The 16,169-nt window shown below is 40.0% G+C and overlaps 1 protein-coding gene across 2 annotated transcripts in view; it reads left to right on the forward strand.

Moving 5' to 3' along the window:
• NCALD (neurocalcin delta) overlaps positions 1-16,169 on the forward strand; it is a 266,759-nt gene that overhangs the window by 176,555 nt on the left and 74,035 nt on the right. Inside the window, exon 1 of one of the 2 annotated variants that reach the window (XM_032858568.1) lies at positions 15,621-15,789. The exons of the other annotated variant lie outside the window; for it this stretch is intronic. The gene's annotated coding sequence lies outside the window, so the exon portion shown is untranslated. Of the gene's footprint in view, positions 1-15,620; positions 15,790-16,169 lie in introns of those variants that run through there. 2 annotated transcript variants of the gene reach the window in all.

Here is a 16,169-nt window from a genome sequence, read left to right on the forward strand (position 1 = left end):
CTTCTCGGCTTGTCTCCCTCCTCTCTTTTTCACTCATGGGTCATGGTCTCAGGGAGCTTCTCTCTGAAATTCCAGGCAGAGTTAGGTCCTCCTGGGCTAGGACCAGGGAGCTCTTCTGTTGCACAAACTATTTATGAGATATTGTAATTCTTCATGGCTGTCAACTCCATGAGGCCAAGGTTGGTGTCTTTCTTATTCACTGCTGCATTTCCCCTGGCCTAGCACAGTGCCTGGCACACAGAAAGCACTCGCTGAAGATTTTTAAATGAATGAATGAATCAAGCTCGATGATCTCCAGGGTCTTTTCCAGTTTTGAGAAATGAATGACACTAATTCAGCGAAGGACAAAGATGTGCTGATTGTATTTGTATTAGAGCTCATTCTCTTTCAAAGGATGGAACACCCACTCTAGCTGACTCTGCAAAACGTGAAGTTACTGATACGATGCTGAGATGGCTCCTGGAACCCATGGCGGAACTGTAGGGACTGGAGACGCCCCAGGGGAGCTCAGAGGCTGTAACCGGGTTCTCCTGCTTTGCGCCTCTGACTCCAGACCCCTCCTCTCCTTCTTTTGGAAGGTCCCACTGTTACTCATTCCCAAGTGGATCACTTTGTCAGAATTTTTCCTTTCATCTTAACTCCTGATTCTGCTCCTTGGGTGAGGGTTACCCTCACCGCCCCCACCCCAACCATTGCTTCTCCCATCCCTGTTTCAGCAATCTCTACTGGCAATGGAGGATTTCATAGTAAAATCCTTTACAAAAAGTTGTTTGGCGAGAAGGCGAGCATGAAGTCTTGTTGCTCCACAAATGTTTCTGAACGCCTTCCAGCCCTGGGGGCACAAGCGCATCTAGGCACTGTGGGCTCTTGCTTCTTGACGAAGTTGCTGATACCACGGCTGAGCTCTGGGGATACTGGCAACTTAACATTATGGGAAACTTACTGATTAAACATCTCATTTTACAGGTAAAAAAAAGTCAAGGCCCTAAAAGCTTTGGTGAGGAGCGTGACTCACAGACTGTTTTGGTGGTGGTGGTGAGGGGCTGGGATTTGGGGATCTCCTGAATCTCTACCCAGTGTCCTTTTAGTGGTCACTGTGCCTCTTGAGAGAGAACCTATATTTTGGTTGGTTGGTTGATACCAATATGACAATGCTGTGGCTTCCCACAGGTAAGAGTACAGGAAACTAAAACAGCCTCAAGGTGGGTTCAATAGGACAGCAGTCCAGAATAGCTTTGGCCATGAACCATCTCATCCCAGCCAGTCGGAGAATGTACCCTTTCCTGTAATTCTGGGTCAGATCCTAGCTGAAGATGATAGCAAGACAGCAATGTGGTCCCTTGGTTTCTTTTCTTGCTTGCCATTCAACATGTTCTCTCACCTGAGCCACATTCAGGCCAGCTCTTGAAAATAGTGTTATTGCAACACAAATCATTTTGTAGATAGAATTTCTAGAATCAGAGGACTTGATGGAATGACCAAAAGTCAAGTAGGGCAACCCTTTGCCTTCTGGGAAGATTGCTGTCAAGACACTACAGCAGGTTTTCTAGTAGTGGATTTGCTTCCAGTTGGGAGGGGCATTTCCCTCCCCTAGGGCCTCATGGCACTTTGCTTTTCTTCTCTTGGGATATGTGCTTTCTTCCTTTTTCTGTCTTACTAGCTCCTTGAGTCTACACTCATCTTCATCTCCTCTGTAAAGTCTTGCTTAGAAGGTGTGCCCAGCACAGTTTCTCGCCTGTATTAGTACCCCATTGCTGCTATAACAAATTTTCCCAGTTTATTGTCTAACAGTTCTGGAGGTCAGCAATCTGAAATGAGTCTCACTGGGGTACACTCAAGGTATAGACAGAGCTGTGATCCCTTGTGTAGGTTCTAGAACAGGATGAGCAGGGTCCACTTCTGATTTAGTGAGTCTGGATGCTATAACAAAAATATCTAAAACTGGGTGGCTTATAGAACACAGAAATATATTTCTCCCAGATCTGGATGCTGGAAGTCAAAGATCAGGGTGCCAGAATGGTCATGAGAGGGCCCTTTTCTAAGGTTGCACACTTCTTGCTGTATCTTTAGGTGGTGGAAGGGGCAATGAGGCTCTTTGGACCCTTTCTATAAGGGCTTCATCCTCATGACCCAATCACCTCTCAAAGGCCCTGCCTCCTAATACCAACACATTGGGGGTTAGGTTCTTGACAAATGGATTTTAGGGGGGCATGAACATTCAGATGACAGCAATTTCCTTTTCTTTCCCAGCTTCTAGAGGCTGCCTGCATACTTGGCCCATGGATCCTCTCTCTGTATTCAGAGCCAGCAACATTGGGCCAAGACCTTTACAAGCTGCCATCTTTCTGCCTGTCTTCCATTTTTAAGAACCCTCGTGATTACATTGGGCTCATCAGATAAATCCAAAATAGTCTTTCTATTTTAAGGTTAGCTGATTGGCAACCTTAATTCACCTTTGATATGTAAAATAACATACTCACATGCTCCTGGGATTAGAAGAGAGAGGTCCTAGAGGGTGGGGGAAAGGGAGAGTATTAATCTATTATGTTACCCAAACACAATAAGTGAAATAAGCAGTCTGATAATTAAGACAATAGTCAAGAAGATGGATACCTCCTTTAGTAAAATGTCTTTCTAAAAACTTGTAATCAATCATTTTTTTTCTGTAATTGAATTAGATTTTATATGCACCAGAGGAAGTAGTTACGCTCTAAATGTTCTAATTAATTATTGTGCTACATTAAGATTTAGATACATTTGATTTTATTAAGGCAAGATTCACATATTTTATAGTGTTAGAACATTTGTTCTATAGTTGCATTTTTAAAAACCTATAAATTTGCAGTTCTTGGAATATGTGGTATGTGCTTTTTTTGGGATGGCGTTTTTAGAAGTGAAGCTAATATCGGCAAACTAATAAACTAGTGTCCTATTTTCACTCTTTTATGAGGAATAAATAATTTAATAGGCTAAAGAGGATTCTTTGCTGTGGTTTTAACTGTCATTTAATGCTACTAAATAGAAATATAGGCTATAGAAATAGAGATTCATAGTTCTGATATTAAGAACTATCATAATTTACTCTTTAAGGAATTCAATGAAAACAGAAAGTCACACTCTAAGTAAATTTGTTTTTTTAGAAAGCACTACTCAGGGTAAACTGGACCTTAATAAGCACCTCTGTTAATTATTATTTAATTAATTGTGAATATCAGCTTTGTCTCTTGAACTATAGCAGATGCACTACTAATTTGAAAATCATTCTTTATAACCACCTTGCAAGGTAGTTATTTGTGTTTACATTTCACAGATTAAAAAAAAATCAAGGCTCAGAGAGGGTAAGTAAATTGTCCAAAGTCAACGAGACAAAGTCATATTGGGGAAGCCTACATTTAAGTGAGTGTACCCGGTCCCAAACCTCATACTCTTTCCATTCTAACATGGAAAAAATCCTGGATGCCAACAATTTGCACAAAAACTCAGCAAAACGTATGACTTCAGGCTGAAGATGAATTTCAGGATTGCTTCCCTCTTGTTGATAGGACCTGCATTTTCAACAGGCGCCACAAAGAAACCATTCTTCACTCCTTTGGGTTTATTTCCTTATCCCTTGGAAATAGGAAATAATAGAATCCTTGATGATTTGTGAAAGTCAGGCTTATAAATGTGCAACAGTATCAGTCTGACAGCAAAGAAAGAGTTATGGTTCTAAAGCAATCTTTCTAAAAAAGCAAAACCAAATATCTTATTACAATATTTGCTTTAAATGTATTAGATGCTGCTGATGGAAAAGTGGCATTTTGCAGCTTTTCTTTTGTATGGGAAATTAAATATAAAGATGATTTGTGGACAGTTTTTCCATAAAACGAAATCGTTAGTTTGCTATGAGAAATTCTCTCTCTTTGAAAAAAGAATTTATTTCTCTCATTCAATCTATGAAAAGGCAGGCAGGGTGAAAGAAGAGGCCATTTTTATTCTTTGAATGATTTTGTTGTATCTTTTCTCTTTTCTCCTATTTCTTTATCTTCAAGCCGTGTGATTCCTCAGTGTCCAGAAAGACTTTAAGGAGTCTTTCATGAATACTATAACTAAAGAGTAGTAGTTTCATTATTTGGAGAAATGAAGAGCTGTTATCTAGGACTTCTTCTGCAATGCTTTTGGTTATATTACAATTTGTTTTCTTCTCTAAAGGATTCATGGGAGTTTCATGAAATTCCACAAGCTTATTTAACATGTAGCACTTCCTTGCACAAAATCCCCAACTTTTTAAAAAAAAAATTTTTTGAAATAAACACTACACCCAGCATGGAGCTCAAACTCAAGATCCCAAGGTCAAGAGTCACATGCTCCATTGACTGAGCCAGCCAGGTGCCTAAATAAGGTGTCCCTTTCCCAGGATAGTTGGTTAAGCATCTGTCTTCAGCTTTGGTCATGATCCCAGGGTCCTAGGATGGAGTCCTGCACTGGGCTCCTTGCTCAGAGGGGAGACTGTTTCTCCCTCTACCTGTCACACCCCCTGCTTGTGCTCTCTCTCTGACAAATAAATAAATAAAATCTTCCCAAAAAATGTTTTTAGGGACTTTCCCTTTCCCACTCTCTCTGTCTGACAAATAAATAAATAAAATCTTCCCAAAAAATGTTTTTAGGGACTTTCCCTTTCCCACTCTTTCTCCCTTCAACCGCCACAAGTCCGGAGGAAAGTAATGTAGAACTAGAACGGCAGCTTTTCTCCATGAAGGCTTCAGGACCCAGGCTTCTTCCAGCTCACTTCACTTCACCATCCATCTCTTGGGTATATAGCCCACCCCCATGGTCCACAGTGGTGGCCATCGCCTCCATGCTCCCAAGCAGTAGGATGGTAAACGGAATGAAAAAGAAAAGTCTAAGGGTTCAGACAAGTTTGTTTGCTCATTTATTTTTTTCAAGGAAGTTCCTAGAAGCAACGTGTGACATATCTATTACATCCAATCCACCTGTCCTTAAGCCACAGAGCTACAAGGGAGGCTGGAGAAGTCTTTATTCTGGGCAGCCATTTCCCGGCTAAGGATTCTATTTCTATGAAGGAGAAAATGGATATTGGGGGACAACTAGCAGCTGCAGACATAATAGCTGCTCCTTTAGATCTCTGAAGGGCCATAATGTGAACCAAAGGATTCTATTTACTCTTTGTAACATCAAGGAGCAGTGTAGAAGTGATAGGAAAGGGATATTTGGGTCATTATAAGGGAGAACTTTCTAACAGCTGGAACGGTCCTACAATGGATGACTTGACATATTGTAGTGGAGAGCTCATTCTAGCAGCAGGTTGGAAGAAAGATAGGACTGGGTGACCACTAAGATATCTTCTAGTCCAAGAACCTGTGAAATCTATTATTTCTTAACATCTGTAGGACCCATAATGATGTCCTTCTTAAAAATTACAGATATTGGGATGCCTGGGTGGCTCAGTTGGTTGGACAACTGCCTTCGGCTCAGGTCATGATCCCGGGGTCCCGGGATCGAGTCCCACATTGGGCTCCCAGATCCATGGGGAGTCTGCTTCTCCCTCTGACCTTCTCCTCGCTCATGTTCTCTCTCACTGTCTCTTTCTCAAATAAATAAATAAAATCTTAAAAAAAAAATTACAGATATTAGTGATTTTTTTTTCTTGCTCATACTTCTAGGTGCTTATAAATTCTATTAATTTGTTTAAAGAATCAACTCTGACTTTCTCATTTTCTCTATTGCACTTTGTTTTCAACTGAATTAATTTCTGCTGTCTCTATAATTTCCTTCCTTTTACTTTCTTTGTTTTACTTTGCCCTTTTTCTCCCTAACTACTTGAGGTAGAGACTTAGGGTGTGGATATTCAGCCTTTTAAAAAATTAAATGCTTCAAAAAAAATAAAATCTTAAAAAAAAAGAGGAGGGGGGACACCTGGGTGGCTCAGTCTGTTAAAGGGCTGCCTTCGGCTCAGGTGATGATCCTGGGGTCCTGGGATCGAGTCCCACATTGGGCTTCTTGCTCAGTGGGGAGCCCGCTTCTCTCTCTGCCTCCTCTGCCTTTGCCACTCTGCCTGCTTGTGCTCGCCCGCTCTCTCTCTCTCTGACAAATAAATAAATAAAATCTTTAAAAAAAAATTAAATGCTTGTGTTGGTTCAGGGTCAAATGAAATAGAATCATGCAAGTAAACCCTAGAGCACAATACAAGGGTGCTATTCATACCACTGTTTTCAGTGACTGCCCAGTCACCCTGGGAAGACTAGTTTTAGTACAGCTCTCCTTGTCTCTTGCCCTGATCTCTGCTATGCTGTCTGCCACATTTGGTATCACACCCAACTTAGGCTTCACTAATTTTTTGCTGATTGGGCTAGTATTTCTTATGATGCTCTGGGGCATAAATTGCTCCATAATCATCCAGTTACATTCATCAAAGGGTTTTTTTGTTTTTGTTTTTTTTAAAGATTTTATTTATTTATTTGACAGACAGAGATCACAAGTAGGCAGAGAGGCAGGCAGAGAGAGAGAGAAGAGGAAGCAGGCTCCCCGCGGAGCAGACAGCCCGATGTGGGGCTTGATCCCTGGACTCTGGGATCATGACCCGGGCCGAAGGCAGAGGCTTTAACCCACTGAGCCACCCAGGCGCCCCCATCAAAGGGGTTTTAAGGTCAGTCTTTGAGGTTTGTTCTGACTCCAAGAGGGCTCTTTTTAAGCTGCCTCTTAGCTGGTTCTTTCTGGTAAACTACTGGTCTGCAGGTTAGCTTTTGCCCTTTTCTCAGCCTCCTATGAATTTTTACCACCCAAATCTCCATTGTTTTCAAGAGCACCCTTGAACTTCCCCACACTCTATTTCAAATAAAGTCATTTCCTTTGGGAAGATCGTCAGAGTATTCTTATGGACTGCCTCTGAAAAAAACTCTGAGTAACTACTCTCATCACTGGACAATGGTGGTAGCTTCTGGCCTTCTCAGATAGCCTCTGACAGACTCTCTGTCCTACAAGTGAACTGGCTTGAGACCAATAAGGCCCTGGCATTTTTATTTTTTTACCTACTGTACCTGGAGTAGAACCTATACTCTCCATAAGTGGGGCTGAGGTAGAGGAAGGGAGCCGCCAACCTCTTAGCTGTACTCATCAGGAATTAATACCAGAACAGGAGAAATGCTGATGGCCTGCCTTTTCCAGTGAGGCTCTATATCCTTTGATTGAGGTAGAAGGAGCTCTATCTTATTGGTCACAACTTCCCAGAATTTAGCTTCCATCAAACTGAGCTGAGGGATTGGGGAGGAAGTGGGTCAGGACTCAAGTGCCACAGACTCTCAATGTTCTTATCAAGTTTAGTACATTTTCTTGAATAAACGTTTCTTTGTTGGCTGTATGTCGTAAATAAGATTTTCAGAGACTTCATGATATTTTAAAGTATTTTTCACTGGTTATACTTGTTTCACTGGGGAGCAGGTCCATGGAGTTCCTCGAAGTGCCATTCTAAAAGGAGAACTGTGTGTGTGTGTGTGTGTGTGTGTGTGTGTGTTTTAACATATCTACACATTTCCATTACTGCGTTTGGTGCATGCAAGTTTTGATGCATGGTATTTTGTTGCTCAGTTCAAAATATTTCTAAATTGCAATGTAACCTTTTTAATGCATGGGTTACTTAGAAATGTATTGCTTGGTTTCCATTTAGAGGTTTTCTATTTGTCTTTCTAATATTGATTATTAGCTTTTCTCCACTGTGTACAAAGAGTATACTCTGTGATTTTGATCATTTACAATGTGTTGAGACATTCCTAGGCCCCAGCAGGTAGTCAATATTGTTAAATATATTTGAGGAAAAAGATGTGTATTTTGTAATTGAGATTATCCTTCATATGTTAATTAAGCCAGGTTGGTTAATTTGTAATTGAAATATTCTATATTTCTACCTTTCTTTCCTATTTGTTTTATGAGTTATTGAGAAAGATATGATAAATCAGTACTATGATTATGTTTTTTTCTACTTATATCTTAATGTTATTTTATTAAGTGCATATACATTTTTAGAAAAGTGAATTATGAAGTTTTCCTCTATATCTCTAGTAGTATTTCTTGCTTGTATGGCTATCAACTACTATTTCTTTTTTTTTTTTTTTTTAAGATTTTATTTATTTGTTTGACAGACAGAGATCACAAGTAGGCAGAGAGGCAGGCAGAGAGAGAGGAGGAAGCAGGCTCCCTGCTGAGCAGACAGCCCGATGTGGGGCTCAATCCCAGGACCCTGGGATCATGACCTGAGCCGAAGGCAGAGGTTTTAACCCACTGAGCCACCCAGGCGCCCCTCAACTACTATTTCTTGATAGTAATATAGCTACACCAGCTTTTGCTTGGTAGTTTGTATATCACTTCCCATTTCTTATATTCAGGAAAGTTAGATTTTGCTTATTAACACAATCTGATGTTTGTGGTCTTTTAACCAAAATATTTCATCAGTTTAAGTATTTTGGTAATGATTTATGTTTGAGATTAAATCTTTGATGTTACTATTTATCCTATTATTTTCTTTCTTTTCTTTCCTCCTTTCCTGCTTCTTTTGGGCATCGAGTAATTTTAAAAATGATTTTTCTAATCTATTAGTTTACTAGCTATGCATTTTTCTTTTATTCTTTTAGTGGATACAAGGATTGCACTGTGAATCCTTACCTTATTAGAAACTTATTAATTAGTATTTTTATCTGAATACAAGAATCTTAGAACATCTTTATTCTATCTATCCTCTCTTACCTTCTGTGCTAACTTAGCCCTATATTTTGAATCTACATATATTTTAAGCCCCACAAGACATCACTTTAGAAAGTCAGTAATCATTTAGATTTATCTATATAACAATTGCCCTTTCTATATCTCTGTGTTTCCATCTGAGATTCTTTCTTTCTCCCTAAACAACTCTTTAGAAATTTATTGTAATTCTTTTGAAACAAATTCCCTCAGTTTTTGACTGAAAATGTCTCATGTTCTCGTCATTTAAAAAATGTAATTAAACTTTTATTTTGCATTAAGTGTAGATTCACATGCAATTGAAAGCACCAATACAGAGAGAATCCAAATATCTTTTATCACTTTCCCTTAAAGGTGACATTTTGGGGGCGCCTGGGTGGCTCAGTGGGTTAAAGCCTCTGCCTTTGGCTCAGGTCATGATCCCAGGGTCCTGGGATCGAGCCCCGCATCGGGCTCTCTGCTCAGCGGGGAGCCTGCTTCCTCCTCTCTCTCTGCCTGCCTCTCTGCCTACTTGTGATTTCTGTCTGTCAAATAAATAAATAAAATCTTTAAAAAAAAAAAAAAAGGTGACATTTTGCAAAACAGTAGTGCAATATTAGAACCAGGACACTGACGTTGATAGAGAAGTTGTCAAGGTGTAGAATTTTCATCACCACAAGGATCCTTCATGTTGTATTTTTACAGCGTAAGCACTTCTCTTCTACCCATAGCCAGTTTACTCTCTGGAAACCACCAATCTGTTTTTCATTTCTATAACTTTGCCATATCAATAATGTTATATAAATGGATCATATAGTATGTGACCTTTTGAGATCGGTTTTTTTCACTCCGGAAAATTCTCTGGATATTCATGTAGGTTTTTGTGTGTATCAGTAGTCTGTTCCATTTTAGTATTGAGTAGTATCTCAAGGTGTAGATATACTAAAATTGTTTATCTATTTACCTATTGAAGGCATCTGGGGACACCTGGGTGGCTCAGGTTGTTAAGCAGTAACTCTTGATTTGGGCTCAGGTCATGAGTTCATGGTCTTGGGATCCAGCCCCACACTGGCCCTGTTGTCAGCACAGAGTCTGCTTGAATATTTCTCTCTCCCTCTGCCCCTCCCCCGACTTGGTTGAGTGCACATGCACAGACACGTGATCTCTCTCTCTCAGATAAATAAATAAATCTTAAACGAAAAAAAGCATCTGAATTATTTCCAATTAGTGACCATCACAGAGTTATAAACTTTTGTGTACAAGCTTTTAACTTAAGTCTTCATTTTTCTGAAATACCAGGAGTACAACTACTGAGTCATATGGTAGTTGCCTGTGTAATATTTTTGAAAACTGCCAAACCATTTACCATAGTGACTGTGTCATTTTACAACCCCACCAGCAATGTATGAGTGATTCAGTTTCTTTGCATCCTTGCCAGCATTCAGTATCCTCACTACTTTTTATTTTAGTCGTTTTGATAGTTGTGTAGTGATATCTCATTATGGTTTTGTTTTTTTTTTAACTTGCATTTTCCTAATGGTTAATGATGTTAGAAAATCTTTTCATGTGCTTATTTGTCATCTGTATATATTCTTGGGGGAAATGTCTCTTCCTGTCTTTTGCTGATTCTCTAATTAGATTTTTTGTCTTACTGTTGAGTTTTGCTATTAAAAAGTTTTCTGTTTTGCCTATAAAGTTAATATGACTTTATGGTCTCACTGCTTTTAAGAAATTTTGTCTTTGTCTTTAGCTTTCAGCAGGTTGGTCATGATGTATTTATGTGTGATTTTCTTTGTAGTTATCCTGTTTGGGTTATATAGGGCTTCTTAAATCTGTTGTTTTGTAAATTCTGGAAATGTCTCAGCCAATTCTCTTCAAATATTGTTTCTGTCCTACCTCTTTTCTCTTCTTTCCTCTTCCAAATGCACATGTTAGCCTTTTCATCATGTCCCACATGTCTCTTACATTGTTTTCTGTGTTTCCCATTCTTCTTTTCTTCTTATACTTCAGTCTAGATAGTGTCTGCTGACCTACCTTTCATTTCACTATTTTTCTTTTTTGATATATCTTCCGTACTCTCGAACCAATCTATTAAGTTCTTAATTTCAGTTATTGTACTTATTAGTTCTTTATTGGAATATGTTCCTTTTTCATGGATTTAATTTTTTTTACAGGTGGAATTATCCTTCTGGCCATTTATTTTCTTGAACATATTAAAATTACAGCTATTTTTAATTCCCTGTCTGATAACTACAAAAGGGGAATCACCATTGCATCTGTCTCTACTATTTTTTCCTCTTGGATTTTGATCAGTTAGACCTATCTCTTGGCATGATTAATGATTTTGGATTGAATTGGAAGTGGTGTGTGAAAAATGACAGAGGTTCTATATGCTGTCATCTTTCTTTATTTAAATCTTTAATTTTTTTTTTTCTAGAAGATAGTTAGAATAGGGACAAATTACCTTGATCCAACTAGGCATTGTAAAATTTCTAGGATGGGTCCTGGTGTTTGTGAGGGTGCCTCTATCTCCTGTTTTCCACTACTTCCATGGCACAGCCTTTGAGTTAGGAGGCTTGAAAACTCGGGGTGTTGATCAGTTCCAACTCCTTGGAGAATCCTGAACTCTAATTTTTATCTCCCCAGCACTATAAGACTGCTAAACTCTCCCTTCATGTTTTAATGCTCTTTGCTGCAGTTTTATGTTTTACTTCTTGTTCTTTTGCTTAACATCAGTTAGGAATTGGCAAATACTTCAATGGGAAAACAGTTCAGGAAGTTAGTATCACTTCTCTCTGATACCTTTTTTTTAAAATCAGGATCTTAATCCCCAAAGTCCTCTGTGCTTTTAAATATTTGTACTCCTAATTTTTATCTCTCTAGTCTCCAAGAGTGCTAGAAGCCCCATACCACTTAAGAATTATCAAATAATTTGAGGAGAAAAGCAACAGATAACGTGGAGAATGTTGGGCTTCTATGAATAGATTTTTCCTTTTATCTGAGATCTTGGAACTTAGGGATTTTTCTGCCTTTGCTGGTCTTTGATGGCTTCCAACCACTTTTTTTTTTTTTTTTAACTCCAGCTTTTATTGTTATCTCAGTGAGAATATTGGCTTGAACACATGAAACTCCATCATAATGGGCAACAGAAGTTACCCAAGCGAGTTCAATCCAAAGAGTTGCTTCAGTGAAAACTATAATAATTTGGGCACAGTTTTATTCAGGATATTTTCACTTTGCACTTTGTCCATTTTCCTTGATTCAAATCTTCCTGATTAGATTTTTTTTTTTTTTGCCATATTACTCATTAGGCCAAAACTAGATTGAGATCATTAGAGTTCTCAGATACAGAAAAGATAAATTGGCCTTCTCTCCCTCATAAGAAATTGAAAATAAAAACAATCCTCATGTATAAAATAAACACAAGAAACAATTCAGTTCTTTCTAAAAATATAGCAAATGTAAATTATTTCCCAGAATTTATGAAGCCAGGCTTTCCAGGTATAGATCCTGGCTCTGTCATGTATTAGGTAGGCAAGGTACTTGTCATCTCTATGCTTAGGGTTCATCAGCTGTGAAATGTGAAAAAGAGAATAACACCTGCCCCCTAAGGTTATTGTAGTGAATGATTTAATATCTCTGCAGCACTTAAAACAATGCTTCACATGTATTAAGTGCTTAGTTAATGTCACTTACTATAAAAGATTATCCAACGTCAACAGTAATAACCATAAAATACATCAGCATATAATTTATGAACACTCATGAAAAGTATTCATGATTTAGTAGAGATAAGTTTGATTTACTTGGGAAATTTATTTGAACCCTTTCATTGCTAGAAAATTTTGTGATAACTCCACAGTTTTATTTTTATTTTTCCTTCCTTTGTCTTTTTGGGGCATTGTGGGGAGGCTCACTCTTCTCTGTTAGGGGGGAGAAAAAGGAACCATTTCTTTCTGTTGCTCAGCAGTGATTTCCCAATAGTTGAGACACTCAGCATTTACTGAGCACTCTTCGTGAGTTGTAGAAATGAATAAGAGTGTGTCTTTTGCCTCTAAGTCTTTGTAGACTTATCAGAGTCAGAAGGACAAACCCGAAATGACATACACATTAAACCATCTACCCTATGGCAGGGAGTGAGAATTTTAGAATACATTAACTCTATAATCCTCACAACAATCTTAGGATGTAGGCATTGGTGATCAGAGGATGGAAGTAACTTGCCCAGATGAGATTTGAACCCAGTGTCTCCAAAAAATATAAGCTCCACGGCCTTCCCACTAATGTTAAGATGGGGAGACAGGAACATTTTTACCTAGAAACATCAAATAAAAGTCCGTCTATAGTTTTCTACTCAGAGACCCATACTACCTGTTATTTTAGGTGTGTGAACCTGAGTCAGACTCCTTCTTTGGTATTTATCAATTATTTCCGGGAAGTGGTCAAACTAATAATAGGCAGCCTTGACGTTCATACAGCAAGTGAAAACTATGGTGCAGAACTATTTTTGAATGGGTATTTTTAAATTCAATGAATCATTTTCACCTAAAAAAATGAGTTGTCATTCAAAAAGTAAAGGGACATATATTCCCTCAATGTGCCGAGGGCTGTGAATGGAGAAACCCTTTTCTGTATTTCCTATAATATTCTCAACTACATCTGGATTAATTAGCCAAATGGTAGAAACTTTTGGCTCCAAAGAGATCATCACCACGATTTCAACGCTGCAGGTGACTGGTAGCTTCTTTAGCTGTAAGAAGAATTTCTAATCCTAGGTAGTTTACAAAGTGAAAATGAGTGATAACAGGTGGGAAGCATGCTACAGAAAAAAGGATTTAAGCGCATCTACCTTTCATTTGGAAGGTCAGTCCACTGAGTATTCTAACTTATAATGAGTTTAAGCCCAAATCAATATATAGTAAGGTATACCTAGTCTTAAAAATGATCAAAAATTCAAAACGAAAAGGTGTTAGATTTTTGCTAAATTTCAAACTAAATTTCAAATGAAAGCCCTTGAATTGTCGGCATTTTCAGAACCAAGAACTTCTTGTTTCAGAGGACATCACCTATCGGCAGAGCTGGGTACTGCAGCTTTCCTCAAGCTCGAGCTACAGAAAGAGGAAGAATTAGGCAGCCAGGGATCTGGAGTCAGAGAGATGTTAAAGCAGGCAGCTCATGGGAGGTGGGGCCCTGGAAGTCTGGAAGGACCTGCTTTCCCTCCTCTCTGCCCATCCACGCATTGCTACAATATGCATTTCTGAACAGAAACCCAGAACGATAGCTGGAACAAACTGCAAAACGATGAATTGTGGCTGTTGCAGAAATCTGACCCGGGTGAGACCTCCCGATCCATCTAGATGGACATTAGGTTCAATGAGCCCCTTGTTGTGCCGACAGGTAAATTCCCGCCTGTCCTGTCTCTGAAATCACTGTAGCATGGCAGCTTGATTTGACTTTTGCCCTGCTACGGCTAATAGCATCAGGAGGGTAGCTGTTCAGATGCAAATCTGTCTTTTCTCCCAGTTGGGGCTGGTACAGAAGTGGAAGAAGAGGAAGCTGGAATACCAGGATTTTATAGCCACGGTTTGGACATTGGTCTTATTGTTCAACAAGAAGCAATTTCTGACAATGAAGAGATTTCCTTCTTTTCAAGTGGCTCAGGTGGTTTAGCTTCCTTTTATATTTTGGAGCACCCTGGAGCAACTTTTTTTTTTTTTTTTTTTTAAGAGCCAGAATAGAGATCCTGATGACACTAGCATGGAAAGGTCCTTCGTTTGGGTCCCGAGAGCAGGCTCTTTCCCCTTGCCTTTTAGCCCCTGTGCCCTCTGAATGAGTATACATGTTCTGCGTGTATTTTCCAGAATACCTTCATTTCGTTTTGTTTAATTGACTTCCTGTTCATAGAGAGGGAGGAGACCCTGGGAAATAATTATTGCACGTGGCCTGAGTTAGAAATAAGCGGGGATAGTGCTGAAGGAAATGAAGCTGAAGTTAGAAAATGTGCAGGACCGTGCAGGACGGTGCCTTTATTCCCTGCTCTAGGCTGTCACTGCAGTCGGCGTCTGTGGGGCAGTCCCCCATTTACTCTGCCCAGAGCCACAAACGGCTGTGCCTGGGAGCATTAGGAGGAGAGGATTTGGCCCCTGTGGGGTGACCTCCACACGAGGGTCTAAACGCGTTCTAAATGTACTCACAAGGTCGTTTTAAAGTGGTGCCGTTTTACTACTCGTCCTTCTTGCATAGACATTTTACAGTGCGGGACTCCGGCATTCATCCCCCCCTTCCACTCCCCCCCACGCCCCATCCCACTCCGTGTCGTTAGATCCTCTCAGCCGACTCTGAGCCACTACGCCTGTGTTTCTTTTATTTCTTTCCATCGCTAGCGCGGTCTCAGGACCTCGACGTGGATTCTTGCGGGGTCAAGACATCTTTTCTTCTAACTCCCCTTGAGTTTCTGTTTTTATCCCTTTGCTTACAAATAGCTTTAATTAGCTCAGAAAACTACCGCCCCCCACCCCCAGGATTTTTCAGTTTCTCTCCTTCTGCTCCAGAGAGAGACATGCATGCTTCGTTCTGGTGATAAGGATACCAGTGGCAACTTCAGAGCGACAGATGCTTTTTCCTGCAAAGGAACTGTAACGAACAGACACCAAAGTCTTAAAGAGGAAAGTTGTAGGCAACGTTTGAGTCGCAGCCTCGGAGGTTGAGGGTGTTGGGGAGCTGTCCGTGATGATTGTGGGGTGCGTGTGTACAACCACGCGCGCACACGCACACACACACACACACACCCCCTCCAGTGACGGATGACCTATTGAAATAATTTCAGAGCCGGTCTGTGGTTGCTACGACAACCAATGCTCTCTTGGCTTTCATCTGGCCATGTGACAGGGACTTTGACGTCAGCTGGAGGCAGAGTCTGTGGCTGAGTCCACACAGTCAAAGGCCTGGGAGAATCTGGTGGATGCTGGCCGCTCCTGCTGCTGCTTGCTCTACTCCTGCTGCTGCTCCTACCGCCGCACCCCTGCTTCCCCCCGGGCCGCAGAGCATGGACTGTTAAATCTTGCACTTCTTTGGTGTGAGGTAATTAGCCTGCTTTATACACAGTAGTTATATGTTTTATAGATGACTGTGGTTTTCCCCCCCTCTCTTTTACCTCCTACAAGTTTATCGTCATGAGCAATGATTGTTGTACCAGGGGGAAAAAATGTGAAGCAGCTTCTAGTTGCTAATTTTGTGCGGAGTCTCTGGAATTCGGTTAAATTTGGATTAATGTTCTCCGAAGTAAGTTAAAATATAATCGCCTTTCTTGCTCAACACTTGCTAACATGACATTATTCAGAGATACGGATTTTACAGCCGGAGCCAAACATTCCCCATCGAATTCCAGGAATCCTCCCTTCAGCATTGTTTTGGGTTTAAAGACTCCAGCATAGTTTTGCAATATGTTACTAACTGCTTTT

Source organism: Lontra canadensis, unplaced genomic scaffold (assembly GCF_010015895.1).
Source record: "Lontra canadensis isolate GAN:19392208 unplaced genomic scaffold, GSC_riverotter_1.0 scaffold15, whole genome shotgun sequence".
NCBI classification, from domain to species: Eukaryota; Metazoa; Chordata; class Mammalia; order Carnivora; family Mustelidae; genus Lontra; species Lontra canadensis.